Source organism: Manacus vitellinus, unplaced genomic scaffold, assembly GCF_001715985.3.
Source record: "Manacus vitellinus isolate BGI_N305 unplaced genomic scaffold, ASM171598v3 scaffold_4_pilon, whole genome shotgun sequence".
Lineage (NCBI taxonomy): Eukaryota > Metazoa > Chordata > Aves > Passeriformes > Pipridae > Manacus > Manacus vitellinus.
The window spans coordinates 15,196,437-15,206,116 of record NW_021940604.1 but is presented as its reverse complement, the minus strand read 5'-3'; the positions used below and the strand labels follow the sequence as shown (position 1 = coordinate 15,206,116).

Here is a 9,680-nt window from a genome sequence, read left to right as displayed (position 1 = left end):
GATGATTTTCTTATAACTTCATTATGATAAACAAGAAGGATCAGGCCAAATGAAGAAAGATGGAATGTTTTGTTTTCTAATGAATTTCACACAGACATAGCAGTTTCTCTGCTGCTGGCTTAAAACAAGGAGCACACAAGTGGTATGAACAACACTGTCAGCAGCAAGCTCATTTGCTTAACCTCAGTGCATCAAAAAAAGGGAGACTAAGTTTTTTGGAATGCAAATATTATTGTGAAATGGGGAAAAAAGAGTAAAGGAAAAAATACAGGTTACGCATGGCTGCTTTTAATGGAAATAGTATGATGTCGTTTCTCCCTTTCTTCATGGTTTGAAGTCAGAGATCCCCAGAGACAAAAAATTCTGAAGTTGTAATGAAAAGGGATCATTTCAGAACACATAACAGGCAGTTCCCTCTTCTTTTATGTTCTAGGGAGAGAGAATGTTTCCATTGTATGTGGCTTTTTGATATATGACTTTGAAAAGAATACTCAATCCTTCCATGAAAAGGTTGAATATTCTTCTTTGCTTAGTTCTCATTCCTGAATTACATTGAAATCCCATTCCCTGGTTATTCATAACTTGCTAAAATTTCCCTGTGAAGCTTAAAATCGTAGCACTCTAGTCTTGTGAAGACATTTGAAAAAGAACTACCAAGCTAAAACAAATAATGCACTACAGAATAAACAAAATATGAGACATAGCAGAGGGAGAATCAACCCCATACTTCCCTTTTTCTTTCTCTCATGGTGACTACAGAAAAATTTATGCTAGTAAAAGGTTTTGCTTACATTAAATTGTGAGGCCAATTGTTTGTGCAATGAATTTCAAGCTCAAAAAGCACTGGGGGGCTGAATTTGAGACATTCACACTATGCAATAATTGCTCCATTTAACAATTAAATCTTAAGCAGTTCTGTTACTGGATCACTCTTTTGAAGCCTGGTTTGAAAACCAGTTGAATAGTTTTATAACAGTGTATAAAAAAAAACTGGAGCTTCAACAAATCCATGTTGAAGATCATTCACTGTCAGTCTTCCTGAGCTGCCAGTGCAGTGTAATGTTCCACAGTGTGAAGAATTTCTAAGAACAATTGGACTAAAAATAGATCTCAAACAACAAAAGGTGAGGCAAGCAGGAGCATATGTTTATGGAAGTAGGGCAATATCACAGAATCAACCAGGTTGGAAAAGACCTCTGAGATCATCGAGTCCAACCCATGACCCAACACCACCCTGTCAACTAGACTATAGCACTAAGTGCCACGTCCAGTCTCCTAAATACCTCCAGGGACGGTGACTCCAGCACCTCCCTGGGCAGCCCATTCCAATGTCTGATCACTCTCTCTGTAAAGACTTTCTTTCTAATGTCTAACTTAAACCTCCCCTGGCACAGCTTAAGACTGTACCTTCTTGTTCTACTGCTGGTTGCCTGGGAGAAGAGACTGACTCCCACCTCGCTCCAACCTCCTTTCAGGTAGTTGTAGAGAGTGATGAGGTGTCCCCTGAGCCTCCTCTTCTCCAGGCTAAACAGCCCCATCTCCCTCAGCCACTCCTCATAGGCCCTGTGCTCAAGTCCCTTCACCAGCCTCGTTGCCCTTCATTGGACACTCTCCAGCACCTCAGTGTCCTTCCTAAACTGAAGGGTCCAAAACTGGACACAGTACTCAAGGTGTGGCCTAACTGGTGCCAAGTACAGAGGCAGAATCACTGCCCTGGTCCTGCTGGCCACACTGTTCCTAATACAGGTCAGAATGCCATTGGCCTTCTTGGCCACCTTGGGCATGTTCACCTGGCTCATGTTCAGCTTCCTGTTGATTAGAACCCCCAGATCCCTTTCTGTCTTGTCACTCTCCAGACTCTGTGCCCAGCCTGTAGTGCTGCATGGGGTTGTTGTGGCCAAAGTGCAGGACCCAGCACTTGGCCTTGTTAAACATCATACCATTGGAGTCAGCCCATTTATCCAGCCTATCCAGGTATGGTTAAATCTACAAATATCAGCCAAAATTTTGAATCCTCTTTTAATTAGAAACCTTAGAAATAATTTCATGTGTTAAAACTTGAAGTAAAGAGTCAGACATGGTACTCCTGCACAACTTCCAACTGCCTGATTAGATGTTTGCTTTGCAAGTGTTATGTTCTACTAACGTGAGGAGTGTTTTATTCACCTTGCTTGACATTAGACTAATAAAAATTTTATTCACCTAAATAGGTACCCTCATATCCTTTGTAGAAAGGGTTTGCCAGTTGTTTATGTGCCTTTTTCCAGATACGATGACTCTCCCTGGGAATTTTTCTTTCTGTTGACCTGCAAAGGAAGTTAGGTGATCAGTCCAGACTTAGCTATTATTTCTGTGTTAATTCATGGAAAAATTGTATCCCATTAGTTCTCAGACTGGGACTTTGAATACTGCTTACAAAGTGTTCTCAAGAAATATCTAAAGAGTACGGACCTCACAAAAAAATCTGAGTATAGCGTGAACTTAATATTTCACAGCAGGGATATGTATTTCATTCACAAACATCAGGGAGCACAGGGAGTCACTGCTGAGAAAAGTTCTAGTCCACAGGCTAGATGACTTTTTGTGAATACACATCTCTTTTAATGGACCTTAGTAGTTTTATGAGATTTAGCTTGTCTTTTAAATCAAGTATGTACAATTTAAAGTTTTAACTGACATGCCCAGGCAACTTACATCTGCATTAATTATTTTGGGATTTTCCAGTAGCATTTTGTGGTATCCATTTTCCATTTCTGTAGTAAAGAAGACACTGACTTTTACTAAGTGAAGCACCATAGGTTTAACTCACTCAGTAGGACTTCATTCTTGGTGACCTCCTAACTTTTTAATGTGTGTGTATCAAAAAATAATAATCTCATAGTAAATAGTTTTGTAAATTCCTGCTTAGAAACACAACCCTCTCCTCTCCCACACACCCGGCAAGAGCTACTGTAATTACTCTTTTGATGCAGGATTCAGCTGACCTAATACGAGACATAAAATGTTAGCACCTTGCCTAAGTTAATTGTCTATACAACTTCTAGAGGCACAGGTAACCCCATGTTAAAGCAGATGTTTCAGATAAGTGCACTGAATTACTTTCCTCAGGTGCAGACATCCCTCCCTCCAAAGGAGCAGAACTGGCCAATGTGGACAAGACACCTTATCTGAAGAAGGTCAAATGAGTCTCAACACAATGAAGTCCATACTCTGTAGATTCTTGGTACAGAATCTCTTTCATAGAGGTTTCATGGTAGATGGTCACTAACTTTAGACTTTTTTGAGAAGAGACTTTTCTACTAGAAAGACAGTGTTCCACAGAAAATAGATGATCTTTTCCTCTTTCTCTTCATTTCATTTCCATCACATAAACCCCTTTTAATGTGTTCTACTGGTTTCCAAATTGTCCAGAAAAGTTGAGGAAGGATGGTATAGGCAAGGGTAGTCTGAACAGGAAGAATAGCTCAGGGAGAAGAGTCTGGGATTCAGATGGGACTCACATGCTGTTGTGCAGTGAGTCTGGGATTCAGATGGGGCTCACATGCTGTTGTGCGGTGAGGGCAACAGTGAGATGAGGGCATTTCACAGCAGAGACTGAGAATCCCTGGGCCAGCAGAATGGTCCTGAGTGATGGGGAGTGACAAGACCATAGTGGGAACAACTTGGCTTATCAGCTTAGAGAGAAAAAGTAGGGCTTGTGTAGGACTACTGTTTCCCTATATCACTTTCTACTCCAGCCACAAATACTTAAAACTCATCAATATTATATGTTTAGCTCATCCCCAGACAGTAAAATGGGTGGGGGCAAGACTCCATTTAGGCTCATATACTTCAGATCTAGATTTATACTTTACATGATATATTTCCTTGAATGGTTTCTACAACCAGTTCATTTTGGTCACTGTGGTTTGGGGATAGACTTGACCAAAGTCAAATCTGTGTCACAGCCATTTTAATCACAGTGTAGTCAGAGATTATAGCATTTTCAAATGGCCCACACTCATGACTAAAATCCAAAGGGCATGTACATGAAAATCTGCAGCGACCAAGCGTTTACGCAGCATTCAACAAATCAGCTTGCAATTGGGTAATGAAAATTTGAATCAGCATGCTCTGGTAACCAATAACTATACACTGAATACCAGCTGAATTTTAAACTGAAAATGCAAAGCAGAGAAGCATAACAACTCAATTACCAACTTCCTTTCTATAAAGAAAATATTGTTTTAAGTGAGCTGTTCTAATGATCAAGTATACCACAGGAATGTGTCAGCAATTACAGCACTCAACACAGCACACTTCTTTCAACTTCTCTTTATCTAGCATCTCCTAAACACTAAGATGAGATACATCTTTTGGTCCCAGACTATATGTACAAAATAATGGTAGTAGCCCACTTTAAATAATTATTCAAAGGAATGCATATACTCAGTGTGTGATCTCCCATCTCAAGCAATATTAGGCTCACGTAAGGATGATGAAATAAGGGACAGTGTGACCAGTTGAGGAAGATGCAGAAAGAACGGAGATACATCATACTTTTTGAGCTAAGACTTGAAGCTCATGACTAGGTAACAGGAATCTGTTCTGAACATACCTGCCCCATAGGCAAAATTGATATCTGCTTCCCTAAGCATGAGGGTTTGAGCCAGGGGTCTGATTATTCCACATGTGGTCAGAGATACAACAGAGCTGCAGGAAGAGATGAGGAGGAGCAAGATAAGTACAGCTTCCAGGGGATGCTAGAAGTGAAGGCAGAAATAGTCAGTGTTGCCTCAGCAGAAACTGACTTGCTCTTCAGCACCATCTTACATCCTGTTTTTCCACGGCTCTGACAGTGGCAAAGTCTTGTTGCCCTGTTGCAAGCAAGATTTGTAGCAACTGTTTTGAAGTGTATAGTGAAGCTGGGCTAAGTAGGATGATTTGAAGAGAGCAGAAAGGAAAGAGGAAGAAATAATTTCTTAGGAACAAAATACTCTGGGGAACCCTGTTAGCACGTTGCCTGATAAAAGGTACAACTTAGTGCCAGGATGAATCCCGAGCACCTGCACATGCAGGTACTTCACCTTTGTAAGTCCAGTTGGAGTGCTAGAGAACATCATTGTTCTAAGTTCAGTGACTGCAGCTTCAGCAGTTGCAGAGCAGAAATTGCCATTTATAGCAATTATTTGGTGGGTTTATGACACATTGAATTGGAAATTTGGAATGAATCACTTGCAACCTAATTAGGATTGGAAGCCAGTTTCAGTTAGGGGTTGTGTGTCATCTACTGTATCTATTATGTAATTGCTTAGGAATTTCCATAGTACACTGTCTTCATAATTTACTGAATAGCCTAGCAGTCCACTGACCATACTCATGAATTTTTTTAATATAACACAACTTTGTTGAAAGGTTGCCCAGCTATCAAAAGACTGAGACACTTTAAAATGATAGTCGGGATACTTGAACAGCACTAACTTCAGGTTCTGAGTCAACCGAATAATTTTTTTCCTAAAGGTGGGGATACAAAAGAAAATACTTGAACTTCACCTAAGGCAACAAGAAAATCCTGTGCAAATGCTGTTATATAAAGGACATTGCTATTACTTGCATCTTGTATTTCACACCTTTATGAAACGTAACGGTGTGCATGATTCTTGACATGAGAGGATTTTAGCATGTGAACAGGCTTGCAGGCAAGAGAACAACAAATGGCAGGAGTAGATGTGCCATTGTAGCAACTGCGAACTGTGGGTATTTCAGATTTTTACCACAACATTGCTGGAGTGCTGGGAATTGTTCCAAATTACATTGCTAGCTCAGGAAGGAAAGAAGAAAAGAAGGAAGTAAAGAAAGAAGGAAAGAAGGAAAGAAAGAAGGAAAGAAGGAAGGAAAGGAGGAAAGAAAGAAAGAAAGAGAGAAAGAAAAAGAGAGAGAAAGAAAGAAAGAAAGAAAGAAAAAGAGAACAGAGGGAAGAGAGAGAAAGAAAGAAAGAAAGAAAGAAAGAAAGAAAGAAAGAAAGAAAGAAAGAAAGAAAGAAAGAAAGAAAGAAAGAAAGAAAGAAAGAAAAAGAAAGAAGCCTCAGAACTGTTCTTTCTCTTTTCAAATGATCTTTCAAAAGGTATCAAGATGTATTGAGCCCTAAGGCAACAGCCTAAAAGCTCATCTAAGTTGTATGTGGAGAAAAGGAATAATACGACAGGTTTCAACCGTGATTTACAATAATATGAATGGAAACTGATTCTGGCAGACTTCCATCTACTTAATGAAAAACTTGTTGAAGAGGAAAAAAAAATGTCTTAAAAGAGACTGATAGAAGATTAGCAAGAACTAGCATGAACATGATTACAGCACTTGTATATCTGTCATTGAACACCATCTCATTAGTAATAACTATTTTGTTTCCAGTTTTTTTAATTGCATTATTCCCATTTTTAGCTTACAAAACTATGATTATCTGCCAGTTTTTTGTAGATGTCACAGCACATAAAAATCTTGGACATGGATCTGCAACCTTCCAGTAGTATTCAAGGAAAGTATCTATGCGTGGTGGTGTAACAGAAAATATTAAGACACCAATGGGAAAAGCAGACCTAAAGAGACACCGATAAGCACTTCTCAGCTCCTTGTAACTCTATCAGTGTTTGCCTCTAGCCCAGCATCTCACTTTTGAACATTCCTTGATTACAGAGAAAGAATGCAAGGAAATCAGCTATTTGATTATCTCCTCTTTTGTATCATTCCTTGTCCATCTCAGGCCTCTGCTTAAAAAGGCAAATAGCAACACTATATCCTCAAAGGCATAGAAATAAGAGCTGAAAAGCCATCTCTTACATCACTTAACATAGACCCTGCCAAGAAGAATTGCTCCCTACAGTACATTCATAAGTGTTTCCTACTATGCAGCTCTAAATGACTGAAGTGATCGGGCTTCCGTTGTGTCCCTGGGGAGGTTTCACCACAGCCTATTCAAGCATGCTGTTTGGAGAGCAAGAGACAGTGATTTCATTGTGTATCACATCTCAGGGTTTCTACAGAGAGGTTGGCTCCGTGCCGCACCTGGAGCAACCTGAAACATTCTGATGATGCAGTGGTGAAATTTCCTGTTCACTTGTCATCATGAACCTGATGGGCAACACCATCGTGAGCCAAAGTGCAAGTGAGCCAAATTCCTAGTCAGCTCAGCTTGAAATAGATTCCATGCTAGGATATGACCCTCAAGTGAAAATGTCTTGCAACTCTGTTTGGCTTCAATTCACGTCCCTTGGAAGTCCATGGACAAGGGAGAAAGCTCTTTTAGTAAGCTCTTTGGGACAGTGACGTGTGTGTGTGTTGATTATCATAAGTAAATAACAGTAATAATAATAACAAAAGTTGTCAGAAACCAATCTGTGCAGTTCTTCCAATAAATTAACATGATATATGTCTGAGGCCAGGGCCAGGAAATGGCCCTGATTACTCCCTGATTATGAAAGAGATGGAATTAGTGGGGTATTAGTTGTTTTCAAGGGATTAATGAGCTACCCAATGTGAAACAAGGCCTAATTTTGATCTAACTCTTCTCATCTGCTGGTGTAACTCAACTGACTCCTGTGGGGCTCTTCTTGACTAACGTCAGTGTAGTGGAGCAACAGTACCTTGATTTGTAAGCCGTGAGTGTTTGGTAGCATACACAGTGCCTGTAGCATTCCTTTCTGAGAAACACTACACATGTAAGTGGTATGCTGGCACCAGAAATTACCACAGTGGTATAAAATATTCAAAACCACTAACTGGCTCAACTTTCTTCCATGAGATTAAATACCATCTGAAAAAGTTCTATTTGTAATTTACGTAAGCTGTTACTCTTCCCAAACAGATAAAAAGAATCTTAGCTTAATAACATATTTCGTTAATATATTGGGGTTTTTTTGAGAAGTATCTCTAAGGATCTGGCTCATTGAGAACACATTACTGAGAGGTTATTTACTTGTTCTTCTTCTGGGTACAAAACCAACCTCCTTGAACTCCTGATAATGGTTTCTAAAACATTTCTATAGTTCCAAGGGCAAAATGTTTAACATTTTAAATGCTGCTTCCTGGTGCTGATGAAACACCAGCTGCAGTCTTCTGCATTTTTCAGAAGTATATATTTTCAGAAGACCTTAGCATTGGTAGAATTCTGTTTCCTGTGATGTAAATGAAGATTTCCTGCAAACATCAACAGCAGCAGATAGAGGAAATTCGGAGCACAAAGTCTCACCCTCAGTGACTTGTTCCTACTGCAGCTAACTTTCAGGAAAAACAACATAATACAGCAAGTGTATAGGCAGTTTTCAAACTACTTTGCTCCTTTCGTTTGTACATAGGATCTATAAATAAATTCAGACGTTTTGGTTTCAATAAACTCTATTCATAATGATGCTATCCTTAAATAGCAGGAATTCACTATAGTAATATAATGAATTCTTTTCTGTGTGTTGTTTGCAAGTTGATTAAGTGCAATCACAGTGGCTTAGTTCAGAATTCTTTCTTTATGGAATACATTTAAAAATAAAACAAAACACGGTCACCCGTGAAGGACTTCATAAAATGTCCAGGCTGTGAAAGGCAGTCAGCAATCTGTGCAAGTCACGTTCAAAACCTTTGTTTGACAAACTTTCCCAGAAGATTGGCAAAATGTTAAATAGCAACTGTACATGGAATTAGAAAATGAACAAAATCAGTTGACCTGAGAAAGATCTGAACTTGCAGTTCTTCCCACAGCCAGTTGTATCATACAATTTTTTTCGGAAACATTATGTTTGATAAAATCTCCCAGGCTCTGAATATTTACTGCTCAGTCATTTGTTGTCCTTTTTAATAAACAGGTCAGGGGAGGTATTTGTGAGCATGGCATAATTTTTTCCAAAATCATCAGGCAGCCAATATTTTTCAGTACAATAGCCTACTTGTCTTGGGCAACTTTTTCATTCTGAACAAGGGCATGAATGTTTCAAGATTAGAAAGACAAATGACTTATTTATGTTTATACCTGGGTTTGCTGTACCATTTCTTTAAATACTCTTTCATTCCATTCAGCTATCCTTACCCTCGCTAGCTGTTGTAGATAGTCTGGCTTCTGCATGAATTATTATAGTTTTATCACATAATATCAGACTCTGTGGGACCCACTACAATAAGACAACCTTTATGAACAGTTGTATGCTTGCATCTCTTTGCAGGGTAATACAGTCTGTCACCTATATGATACCTATATGACCCACTGGAATGCAGCAGTGCCTGGGACATGCTGGTGGAGACGATAATGCAAGAACAGGAAACACGGATGTGGCAGGAGACTGCAAACACCACTGGGTGTATTGGCTAATGTTGTGCAGGGATGTGATGTCAAAGCTAAGTGTTTAGTTATTCTTAATTATTTCCTTCTGGAAGTGGCTGCTGCTGCTCAGGGACTGGCTGGGTGTCAGTCAGCTGGCAGTGAATTTTAGATAGAATGGTCAACTCTTTACTTTGCCCTGAGCAACACTGGACTTGATTCACAAATACTGTTATGGAACAGGCACTCCATAACAGGGACCAAAACTGGCTCAGATCCAACACTCTAGTAGAACCAATAAAACCACCCAATATCTATACCATTGTGCCTAAATTCAAAAGACAATCATGTAAAAATGTGTAAAAACATGTAGGGTTACATAAAAAAGGAAACTTCAAGT

The 9,680-nt window shown here is 39.4% G+C and overlaps 1 long non-coding RNA gene across 1 annotated transcript; it reads right to left on the bottom strand.

Annotated features, from left to right (window-relative positions):
- Positions 1-2,201: 2,201 nt before the first annotated feature.
- LOC108640653 lies at positions 2,202-9,199 on the bottom strand. The gene is made up of 3 exons (XR_001921338.1): positions 9,053-9,199; positions 2,695-2,753; positions 2,202-2,306 (listed from the first exon to the last, which is right to left on the bottom strand). It is a non-coding gene; the product is annotated as an uncharacterized LOC108640653 (long non-coding RNA).
- Between the last annotated feature and the right edge of the window lie 481 nt (positions 9,200-9,680).